The 12313-nt window shown below is 50.3% G+C and overlaps 1 pseudogene; it reads left to right on the top strand.

The window, feature by feature from the left end:
• The window catches only part of LOC147083937 (uncharacterized), a 455464-nt pseudogene extending 444293 nt beyond the window's left edge, over nucleotides 1-11171 (top strand).
• The last annotated feature ends 1142 nt before the right edge of the window (nucleotides 11172-12313 follow it).

Below are 12313 nucleotides of genomic sequence, written 5' to 3'. Positions count from 1 at the left end.
GGGAATGGCCCCAGCATGGGTGATGTGGTGGCCGAGGAAGTCGATCTTGTCCAGGCCGAACTGGCACTTGGCTGGGCTGAGGATGAGCCCGTGGTCGCTGAGGCGCCCGAACAGGATGCGAAGGTGTTCGAGGTGTTCCTGCTTGGAGGAACTGGCTACCAGGATGTCGTCCAGGTAGACGAACAGGAACTTCAGGTCCCGAAGGACCGAGTCCATGAGCCGTTGGAATGCCTGGGCCGCATTTTTGAGGCCGAAGGGCATCCGCAGGAACTCGAAAAGCCCGAAGGGGGTGATTATGGCTGTCTTGGGGACGTCCGCGGGGTGGACGGGGACTTGGTGGTAGCCGCGCACCAGGTCGACTTTGGAAAAGACTGAGCGGCCGGCCAGTCTAGCCGAGAAGTCCTGAATGTGCGGCACGGGGCACCGATCAGGGGTGGTGGCATCGTTGAGGCGGCGGTAATCCCCGCAGGGGCGCCAACCCCCGCCTGGTTTGGGGGCGATGTGGAGTGGGGAGGCCCAGGGACTGTTGGAGCGGCGGATGATGCCGAGCTGTTCCATAGTGGCAAACTCGGTCCGCGCGATCTCCAGTTTGGCCGGGTCCGGCCTGCGGGCGTGGGCGTACACTGGGGGGCCTGCGGTGGGGATGAAGTGTTCCACCCCGTGTTTGGCGACCTCCGCGGAGAAGGTCGGGTTGGTGAGGGCCGGGAATTCGGCCAGGAGTGCCGAGTAGTCATCCGTGGCCCGGGCGTGGCACTGTGACGCCATGTCGGCGGGTTGACGGGGGGCCATGGCGCCCAGGATGGGGGACATGGTGTTCATGTCCACGAGGCAGTGTCGAGGGATGTCTACCAGTAGGCCGTGGGCGCACAGGAAGTCTGCGCCGATGAGAGGGGAGAGTACCTTGGCAGTGATGAACTCCCATCGGTAGCGGCGACCAGCGAGGTCGAGGGTGACTGTGCGGGTGCCGTACGTCCGGATGTCCGAGCCGTTAGCGGCAGCCAGCGCCTGTCCTCGTTCGCCCTTTTGGATGTCGAGGGCAGAGGCCGGGATGATGCTGTGCTGAGCTCCAGTGTCGCACAGGAACCGACGGCCGGTTTTGTCATCCGTGACATACAGCAGGGAGCCCGCGTGGCCCACGGCCATTGCGGGGGCTGGTACGGGGGCGGACTTGAAGGAGCAGGGAGGTGTGCACCGTTGTGCCCTGGCGCCGAACCGTGCGTGGTAGTAACAGTAGCCCGGGTTTGTGGGGCGCGAAGGCCCCGTGGGCCCCGTGGCTGGGCCTGGTGGCCGGTGAGGGGCGCGCCCAGGCTGTGGCTGCCAGGTCCGGAGCGACGTCACGGCTGGAGTGAGCGGACAGCAGCTTGTCGGCCTCGTCGGCCAGGGCTTCTAGGTCCGTGAGGCCGGACGCCACAATCGCTGGGCGGATGCTGGGAGGTAGCTGGCGGATGAACAGCTTGCGGAAGAGGGACCCGGGTGGGCTCTCGTCGGTGAGTGAGAGCATGTGGGAGAGGAGGTCTGATGGTGAGGCGTCACCGAGGCCTGGAAGGTCGAGGAGGCGGCAGTTTCGCTGGTATGTCAAGGTCGTAAATTTTTTAAGGAGGGCGGCCTTAAGATGTGCATACTTGCCCTCCTCTGGTGGGTTCTGCAGCGCTATCCAGACCTTCGTGACTGTGGAGCTACCGAGTGATGCGACGAGGTAGTCATACTTCGTCCCATCTGTGGTGATGTGTCGCAGCCGGAATCGGGACTCAGCTTGGAGGAACCAGGCTTCGGGCTGGTTTTCCCAAAACTCCGGCAGTTTCACGGAAACTGCGTTCGTGTCCGCCATTGCAGTGCTCAGAATACGTTCTGAGCGACGGGGTCACCAATGTTGCGGCTGCCGCGGAACACGAATGGAGGCCGAACCGATCTGAGGAACACATGGCTTTTATTACATTCTCTTGAGAGATGGCTGCCCCAGCTCCTCTCTCTGCTAAACCCGAAAACAGACTGAGGGTGACGCCCGCTCCTTTGTCATGCCTTAAAGGCAGCATGCTTCTTGAAGGCAAGGTGCCCGATTTATTGTCCACGGACGGAAAAGTGGATTGCGCCCGTTTAGGTGGCGATCCGCCACAAAGGCAGATTATTATCTTAATGTAGGAAAACATCCCAAGGCGCTGCACAGGAGTATTGTAAGACATTGAAAAATGTGACCCCGAGCCACAGAAGGAGAAATTCGGGCAGATGGTCAAAAGCTTGGTCACAGAGGTGGGTTTTGATCAGCCATGATCTCATTGAATGGCGGAGCAGGCTCGAGGGGCCGAATGGCCGACTCCTGCTCCTATTTTCTGTGCAAGAGAGGCAGAGAGGTTCAGAGAGGGAATTCCAGAGCTTAGGGCCGAGGCAACAGAAGACACGGCCACTGATGGTGCAGCGATTATAATCAGGGATGCTCAAGAGGGCAGAATTGGAGGAACGCAGGTGTCTCGGGGTGGGGGGAGGAGGTTGTTTTCTTTGGAACCGAGGAGGCTGAGGGGAGACCTGATTGAGGTGTATAAAATTCTGAGGGGCCGAGATAGGAAGGACCTATTTCCCTTGGCAGAGGGGTCCACAACCAGGGGGCGTAGATTTAAAGAAATTGGTCGGAGGTTTAGAGGGGAGTTGAGGAGAAATGTTTTCACCCAGTGGGTGGTGGGGGTCTGGAACTCACTGCCTGACAGGGTGGTAGAGGCAGAAACTCTCATCACATTTTAAAAAGTACTTGGATATGCACTTGAAGTGCCGTAAACTACAAGGCTACGGACCAAGTGCTGGAAAGTGGGATTCGTGTCGATAGCACTTAATCGGCCGGCACGGACAAGATGGGGTGAATGGCCTCCTTCTGTGCCATAATTTTTCTGTGATTCTATCGCGGGGGGCGGGTGGTTGTGAGTCTGAAGGGAATAACTAAGATAGGGAGGGGCGAGGCCATGGAGGGATTTGAAAACAAGGATGAGAATTTTGAAATCGAAGCATTGCTTAACCGGGTGCCAATGTAGGTCAGCGAGCACAGGGGTGATGGGTGAACGGGACTTGGTGTTGAGTTACGACACGGGTAGTTTTGGATCACCTCAAGTTTACATCGGGTAGAATGTGGGAGGCCAGCCAGGAGTGCGTTGGAATAGTCGAGTCTAGAGGTAATAAAGGCCCGGATGAGGGTTTCAGCAGCGGATGAGCTGAGGCAAGAGCGGAGACGGGCGATGTTACCGAGGTGGAAGTAGGCGGTCTTTGTTATGCTGCGGATATGTGTTCGGAAGCTCATTTCGGGGTCAAATATGACACCGAGTTTGTGAACAGTGTGGTTCAGCCTCAGACAGATGTTAGGGAGAGGGATGGAGTCAGTGGCTAGGGAACAGAGTCAGTGGCTAGGAACCGAAAACAATTGCTTTAGTCTTCCCAATATTTAATTGGAGAAAATTTCTGCTCACCCAGAACTGGATTAGAGATCGTGGAGGGGTCGAGAGAAGTGGTGGTGAGGTAGAGCTGGGTGTCGTCAGCGTAAATGTGGAAACTGAGGCTGTGTTTTCAGATGATGTCACCAAGGGGCAGCATTTAGATGAGAAATAGGAGGGGCCCAAGGATCGATCCTTGGGGGACACCAGAGGTAACGATGCGGGAGTGGGAAGAGAAGCCATTGCAGGTGATTCTGTGGCTTCGATTAGATAGATAGGAATGGAACCAGGTGAGTGCAGTCCCACCCAGCTGGACGACGGTGGAGAGGCGTTGGGAGAAGGATGGAGTGGTCAACCGTGTCAAAGGCTGCAGACAAGTCCGGAAGGATGAGGGGGGATAGTTTACCTTTGTCACAGTCACAAAGGATGTCATTTGATGAGACTTGATTTGACTTCAGGGCCAAATCAGTGAGGTGGATTGGGCTGTTTCTGGCCTGCTGGTTATTGTGGGCACGGCCGGACACCAGTGGGACCGGCTCTGCCCTGTTTGTTCTTTGAGGCAAAATAAGCCAAAAAAAAATCCTGCTTCCCCCCCTTATCCTTTCTACACTCCTTTTACAGGGTTTTAGAAGTGGAGCATTTACAGACAGGAAGCTCAAACCAAACATCACGTCAACATAAGAACATAAGAAATAGGAGCAGGAGTAGGCCAATCGGCCCCTCGAGCCTGCTCCGCCATTCAATAAGATCATGGCTGATCTGATCCTAACCGCCAATCCACTATCACAGAACCATCTCCTGAATCTAACAGAATTAGACACACAAAATAGGAGCAGGATCAGGCTACACGGCCCCTGGGCCCGCTCCGCTACCCACAGGGCATGACCGATCCGAACCTAGATTCATGTCCAAATTCCTGTCCGCTCCCCATAACCCTTAATTCCCTTTACTTCTAGGAAACTGTCTATTTCTGTTTTAAATTTATGTAATGATGTAGCTTCGACAGCTTTTTGGGGCAGCATATTCCATGGACCTACCACCCTCTGAGTGAAGTAGTTCCTCCTCATCTCAGTTTTGAAAGAGCAGCCCCTTATTCGAAGACTATGCCCCCTAGTTCTAGTTTCACCCATCATCGGGAACATCTTCCCCGCATCCACCCGATCCAACCCCTTCACAATCTTATATGTTTCAATAAGATCGCCTCTCATTCTTCTGAACTCCAATGAGTAGAGTCCCAATCTACTCAACCTCTCCTCATATGTCCATCCCCTCATCCCCGGGATTAACCGAGTGAACCTTCTTTGTACTGACTCGAGAGCAAGTATGTCCTTTCTTAAGTATGGACACCAAAACTGTACGCAGTATTCCAGGTGCGGTCTCACCAATACCTTGTACAACTGAAGCAATACCTCCCTATTTTTATATTCTATCCCCCTAGCAATGAAAGCCAACATTCCATTGGCCTTCTTAATCACTTGCTGCACCTGCATACTAACCTTTTGAGTTTCGTGCACCAGGACCCCCAGATCCCTTTGTACTTCAGTACTTTCCAGCTTCTTGCCATTAAGATAATAACTTGCTCTACGATTTTTCCTGCCAAAGTGCATAACCTCACACTTTCCAGTATTGTATTCCATCTGCCAAATCTCTGCCCACTTACTTAGCCTGTCGATGTCCCCTTGCAGGTTTTTTATGTCCTCCTCACTCACTACTTTCCCTCCCATCTTAGTATAATCTGCAAACTTTGATATGTTACATTCGGTCCCCTCCTCCAAATCGTTAATATAGATTGTAAAGAGTTGGGGACCCAGCACTGACCCCTGCGGAACACCACTAGTTACTGATTGCCAGTCTGAGAATGAACCATTTATCCCAACTCTCTGTCTTCTGTTAGATAGCCAATCCTCTATCCATGCCAGAATATTACCCCCAATCCCGTGATTTTTTATCTTAAGCAATAATCTTTTGTGTGGCGCCTTGTCAAATGCCTTTTGGAAGTCTAAATACACTACGTCCACTGGTTCCCCTTTATCCACCCTATACGTTACTTCCTCAAAGAACTCCAGCAAATTTGTCAAACATGACTTCCCCTTCATAAAACCATGCTGACTTTGTCCTATTAAATTATGATTATCCAAATGTCCTGTTACTGTCTCCTTAATAATGGACTCCAAAATTTTACCTACCACAGATGTTAGGCTAACCGGTCTATAGTTTCCAGCCTTCTGTCTACTGCCCTTTTTAAATAAGGGTGTTACATTAGCAGTTTTCCAGTCTGCCGGGACCTTTGCCGAGTCCAGGGAGTTTTGGAAAATTATTACTAATGCATCCACAATCCCTACCGCCACTTCCCTCAAGACCCTAGGATGTAAGCCATCAGGTCCAGGTGATTTATCCGCCTTGAGTCCCATTATTTTACCGAGTACCACTTCCTTAGTGATTTTGATCGTGTTTAGCTCCTCCCCCCCTTTAGCCCCCTGTTTGTCCAGTGTTGGGATATTCTTAGTGTCTTCTACTGTAAAGACTGATGTAAAATATTCATTCAGTGTTTTTGCCATCTCCATATTTCCCACCATTAATTTCCTGGTCTCATCCTCTAAGGGACCAACATTTACTTTAGCCACCCTTTTTCTTTTTATATAACTATAAAAACTCTTACTATCTGTTTTTATAATTTTTGCTAATTTACTTTCATAATCTATCTTCCCTTTCTTAATCAATCTTTTTGTTACTTTTTGCTGTCTTTTAAAGTTTTCCCAATCCTCTATCCTCCCACTAGATCTGACAGTGTCGCTCGATTCATCAGGACCTGATTCAGTCGCTCCTCCAATCTGCTGGCACACCCGTGAGTTCACACTGATGAGAGACCTTTTAAATGTTCTGAAAGAGCTTCAAAATCTACAAATACCTGAAGCGGGGAGAAACCCCGGCCCCGTGTGTGGGAAGGGATTCACTCAGCCATCCGCTCCAATGATACACCAGCAAGTTCACACTAGGGAGGGACCTTTAATCCGCTCCGTGTGTGGGCAGGGATTAATTGCACCCTCCGTGCTGCTGAGACACCAGCTTGTCCACACCGATGAGAGACCGTTGACCTGCTCCGTGTTTTTGAAGCGATTCTCTCATTCTGCCACCCTCCTGAGACACCAGCTTGTTCACATTAAATGTTCTGACTGTGGGAAGAGATTTAAAAGGTCCCAGGATCTGAAGAGACACCACCTGGAGAGAGCAGGAGAGATTCTGTTCACCTGCTCCATGTGTGGGAAGAGATTCACTCGGTCCTCGAATCTTCTGGCACACCAGTGAGTTCACACTGGGGAGAGGCCGGTGAAACATTCCGACTGTGGGAAAAGCTTTAAAAGGTCCCAGGAGCTGAAGGGACACCAGCTGGAGAGAGCAGGAAAGAGGCCATTCACCTGTTCCGTGTGTGGGAAGCGATTCTCTCATTTATCCCACCTACTGAGACACCAGCGAGTTCACACTGATGAGAGACCATTTAAATGTTCTGACTGTGGGAAGAGCTTTAAAACCTCTGGGGATCTGAAGGTACACCAGCGAGTTCATACTGATGAGAGACCATTTACATGTTCTGTCTGTGGGAAGAGCTTTAAAAGCTCCACGGAACTGAAGGTACACCAGCAAGTTCACACTGATGAGAGACTATTTACATGTTCTGTCTGTGGGAAGAGCTTTAAAAGGTCCGGGGTGCTGAAGATACACCAGCGAGTTCACACTGGGGAGAGGGCATTCACCTGCTCCGTGTGTGGGAAGGGATTCACTCAGTCCTCGCATCTGCTCGAACACCAGCGAGTTCACACTGGGGAGAGGCCGTTCACCTGTTCCGTGTGTGGGAAGGGATTCACTCATTTATCCCACCTACTGAGACACCAGCGAGTTCACACTGATGAGAGACCATTTAAATGTTCTGACTGTGGGAAGAGCTTTAAAACCTCTGGGGATCTGAAGGTACACCAGCGAGTTCATACTGATGAGAGACCATTTACATGTTCTGTCTGTGGGAAGAGCTTTAAAAGCTCCACGGAACTGAAGGTACACCAGCGAGTTCACACTGATGAGAGACCATTTAAATGTTCTGACTGTGGGAAGAGCTTTACAAGCTCCGCGGAACTGAAGGTACACCAGCGAGTTCACACTGATGAGAGACTATTTACATGTTCTGTCTGTGGGAAGAGCTTTAAAAGTTCCGGGGTGCTGAAGATACACCAGCGAGTTCACACTGGGGAGAGGGCATTCACCTGCTCCGTGTGTGGGAAGGGATTCACTCAGTCCTCGCATCTGCTCGAACACCAGCGAGTTCACACTGGGGAGAGGCCGTTCACCTGTTCCGTGTGTGGGAAGGGATTCACACAGTCCTCGACTCTGCTCGAACAACAGCGAGTTCACACTGATGAGAGACCATTTAAATGTTCTGACTGTGGGAAGAGCTTTAAAAGCTCTGGGAATCTGCTGATACACCAGCGAGTTCACACTGGGGAGAGACCGTTCACCTGCTCCGTGTGTGGGAAGGGATTCACTCAGTTCTCCAACCTGCTGAGACACCAGCGAGTTCACACTGTTCTAGTCATAGTCATAGAGTCATAATGGCAGAGAAGGAGGCCATTCGGCCCATCGAGTCTGTGCCAGCTCTCTGTAGAGCAATCCAGTCAGTCCCACTCCCCCGCTCTATCCCCGTAGCCCTGCAAATCTATTTCCCTCAAGTGCCTATCCAGTCTCCCCTTGAAAACATTGAGTATGTCCGCTTCCACCACTTCCGTCGGCAGTGAGTTCCAGGTCCTCATCACTCACTGCGTAAAAAAGTTTTTCTTCACATCCCCCTTGTATCTGTTGCCCAAAACCTTAAATCTGTGTCTCCTAGTCCTTGTGCCATCAACTAGTGGGAACAGCCTTTCCCCATCTAGCCTTTCCAAACCCGTCATAATCTTGTACACCTCTATCAAATCACCCCGCAACCTCCTTTGCTCTAATGAAAACAAATCCAGCTTCTCCAACCTGTCCTTGTAGCTAAGATCCCCCATCCCCGGAACCATTCTGGTAAATCTCCTCTGCACCCTCTCAAGAGCCTTCACATCCTTCCTAAAGTGTGGTGGACCAGAACTGGATGCAATACTCCAGTTGTGGCCTAACCAGTGCTTTATAAAGGTTCAGCATAGCTTCTCTACTTTTGTACTCAATACCTTTATTTATGAAGCCCAAGATCCCATATGCTTTGCTAATCACTCAATATGTCCCTCCACCTTCAGGGATCTTAACTCCCAGGTCCCTCTGTCCCTGCACACTCTTTAAAACTGTGCCATTAAGTGTATATTGCCTCTCCCTGTTCCTTCTGCCAAAATGCATCACCTCACACTTCTCTATATTAAATTCCATCTGCCACTTGTCTGCCCATTCTGCTAGCCTTTCTATGTCCTGTTGCAGCCGATTGGTATCATCCTCACTGTTTGCCACACCCCCAAGTTTGGTGTCATCGGCAAATTTAGAAGTTCTACTCTGTATTCCAATATCCAGGTCATTTATATATATCAAAAAAAGCAGTGGCCCCAGCACTGACCCTTGGGGAACACCACTGTCTACCATCCTCCAGTCTGAAAAACAGCCATTTACCACAACTCGCTGTTTTCTGCCCTTAAACCAATATCTTATCCAAGCTGCCACTGACCCACCTATTCCATGAGCCTCAATTTTGTTAACCAGCCTTCTATGTGGTACTTTGTCAAACGCCTTCCTAAAATCCATGTAGACAACATCCCTTCATCAATCCTCTCTGTTACTTCATCAAAAAATTCAATTAGATTAGTCAAACACGATCTGCCTTTTACAAATCCGTGTTGGCTCTCCTTAATTAGCTTAAACCTCTCCAAGTGCCTGTTAATTTTTTGCTTGATTATTGTTTCTAAAAGTTTACCCACCACTGATGTTAAACTGTCCGGCCTGTAGTTTCTAGGATTGTCCTTATACCCTTTCTTGTACAATGGTGTCACATTTGCCACTTTCCAATCCACAGGCACCTCCCCCGCATCTAGGGAAGACTGAAAAATTATGGCAAGCCCTTCCGCTATCTCCTCCCCCAATTCCCTTAGCAACCTGGGATGCAAGCCATCTGGACCAGGTGACTTACCCACTCTGAGCATACCCAGTCTTTCTAGGACACCGTCTATCAATGTTCACCCCTTCCATTGCTTCTACCTTTTCCACTTCTACCGATATTTTGTCAGCATCCACCTCCTTAGTAAACACCGATACAAAGTACTCATTGAGTATTCTGACCTTGCCTTGCGCCTCTAAGCATATATCACCTTCTTTGTCCCTAATAGGCCTCACCCCACCTCTCACTACCCGCTTACTGTTGACATGCCGGTAGAAGGTTTTTGGGTTCCCTTTTATGTTAACCGCCATTCTACTCTCATTCGCTCTTTGCCAATCTTATTTTCATCTTCACTTCCTCTCTCAACTTATTGTATTTGGTCTGGTTCTCCCTTGAAGAATTCACCTGACATTCATCATTTTTTGTTTCATCTTCTCAATCATCCTCGTCATCCAAGGAGCCCTTGCTTTGGTTCCCTTACCCTTCCCTCTTGTTGGAATGTACCTAGCCTGTACTTGGAACATCTCCTCCTTAAAGATCACCCATTGTTCCGTTACAGATTTTCCTGTCAGTCTTTGGTTCCATTTTACCCTGGCTAGATCCTTTCACATCCCACTGAAGTTAGCCCTATTCCAGTTTAGAAGTTCCACTCTAGATTGTTCCTTGCTCCTCTCCATTGCTAATCTAAATCTTATGATACGATGATCACTCGTACCCAAGTGTTCTCCCACAGATACTTGGTCGACCTGGCCCACCTCATTCCCCAGCACCAGATCCAGCAATGCCTCCTTCCTCGTTGGGCCAAGAACATACTGGTCAAGGAAATTCTCCTGAACACATTTCAGAAATTCCTCCCCCTCCTTTCCCCTTACCCTAGCATTATCCCAATCGATATTTGGGTAATTAAAGTCCACCAATATCACCACTCTATAGCTCTTGCATGTCTCTGCGATTTTCCTGCAGATTTGCTCCTCTACCTCCCTCTCACTATATGGAGGCCTGTAGAATACCCCCAATAGCGTGATCATACCCTTTTTGCTTCTCAACTCTGACCAAATGGATTCTGCCCTTGTCCCCTCAAGAACATGCTCCCTTTCCAACACGACAATGTCATCCTTAATCAGCACTGCCACCCCACCTCCCTTTTTTCCTTCCCTATCTTTTCTGAACACCTTGTACCCTTGAATATTAAGTGCCCAGTCCTCACCGTTTTTAAGCTCGTTTCCGTTATTGCCACACCACCATATTGCCACAATGGTGTTGAGCTTCTGGAGTGTTGTTGGAGCTGCACTCATCCAGGCAAGCGGAGAGAATTCCATCATACTCCTGCCTTGTGTCTTGTAGATGGTGGAAAGGCTTTGGGGAGTCAGGAGGCGAGACACTCACCGCAGATTACCCAGCCTCTGATGCGCTCTTGTTGCCACAGTATATATGTGGGTGGTCCAGTTAATTTTCTGGTCAATGGTGACCCCCAGGATGGTGGGGGATTCGGTGATGTTAATGCTGTTGAATGTCGAGGGGAGGTGGTTAGACTCTCCCAGAACATGGTCCTGATCACTCTCGGTTCTGAGTGCTGCTTCCCAGAATAAGGTTGTATGACTTTGTTATTGGGTGAAATAATCATGTCTGAATGTCAATAAAGATCACTTATAACAGTTCTAGAGTCTCGCGTGATTCTTCCATGGCAGGTACAAGCAGGGATTAGACACAGAGTAAAGCTCCCTCTACACAGTCCCCATCAAACACTTCCAGGGCAGGTACAGCAGGGGTTAGATACAGAGTAAATCTCCCTCTGTACTGTCCCATCAAACACTCCCAGGGCAGGTACAGCACGGGTTAGATACAGAGTAAAGCTCCCTCTACACTGTTCCATCAAACACTCCCAGGGCAGGTACAGCACGGGTTAGATACAGAGTAAAGCTCCCCCTACACTGTCCCATCAAACACTCCCAGGGCAGGTACAGCACGGGTTAGATACAGAGTAAAGCTCCCTCTACACTGTCCCATCAAACACTCCCAGGGCAGGTACAGCATGGGTTAGATACAGAGTGTCAGCCGTGGCTCAGGCGGCAGCACTCTCTCCTCTGAGTCAGAAGGTTGTGGGTTGAAGTCCCACTCCAGAGACTCGAGTCTAAAACTCTGTGCTGCCCCTGCAGTGCAGTGCTGAGGGAGTGAAGCCCAGTGCAGAGTAAAGTTCCCTCTGCACTGTTCCACTAACAGGCCTGAGCCCCAAACTCAGAAGAGCGCCCTCTGCTGCATTCCACTTGTCTCAGCAGTGGGAGAAGCAGGCGGTGGAAGTCCCGCCCCTCGGGCACCCTGATTGGTTGAGGAGAGATAGTTTACCTTTGTCACAGTCACAAAGGATGTCATTTGATGAGACTTTGATGAGACTTGATTTGACTTCAGGGCCAAGTCAGTGAGGTGGATTGGGCTCAATCCACTCCGCTCGGTGCCGGGAGGGTGCTGGGATGGTGCGGTTTGTATTTTCTTTTTATTTATCTCCCCGCCCGTGCTTCTCTCCGCTATATATAAAAAAACCAAATAAAACTCACTTTCCGCCGGTGATCCGGACTCTCAGGCGGGGTGTGTGCTGAGCATATATTTATACAGCACAGAAAGAGGCCCTTTGGCCCATCGTGTCCGCGCCGGCCATCAAGCCCTGAGTATTCCAATCCCATTTTCCAGCACTTGGTCCGTAGCCTTGTATGCTATGGCGTTTCAAGTGCTCATCTAAATGCTTCTTGAATGTTGTGAGGGTTCCTGCCTCTACCACCCTTTCAGGCAGTGAGTTCCAGATTCC

Source organism: Somniosus microcephalus, unplaced genomic scaffold, assembly GCF_052327205.1.
Source record: "Somniosus microcephalus isolate GS21.2 unplaced genomic scaffold, FLI_Smic_1.0 scaffold13, whole genome shotgun sequence".
Classification (NCBI taxonomy): Eukaryota; Metazoa; Chordata; class Chondrichthyes; order Squaliformes; family Somniosidae; genus Somniosus; species Somniosus microcephalus.
The sequence above is the reverse complement of the archived record's forward strand: the minus strand, read 5'-3'. Positions and strand labels throughout refer to the sequence as shown.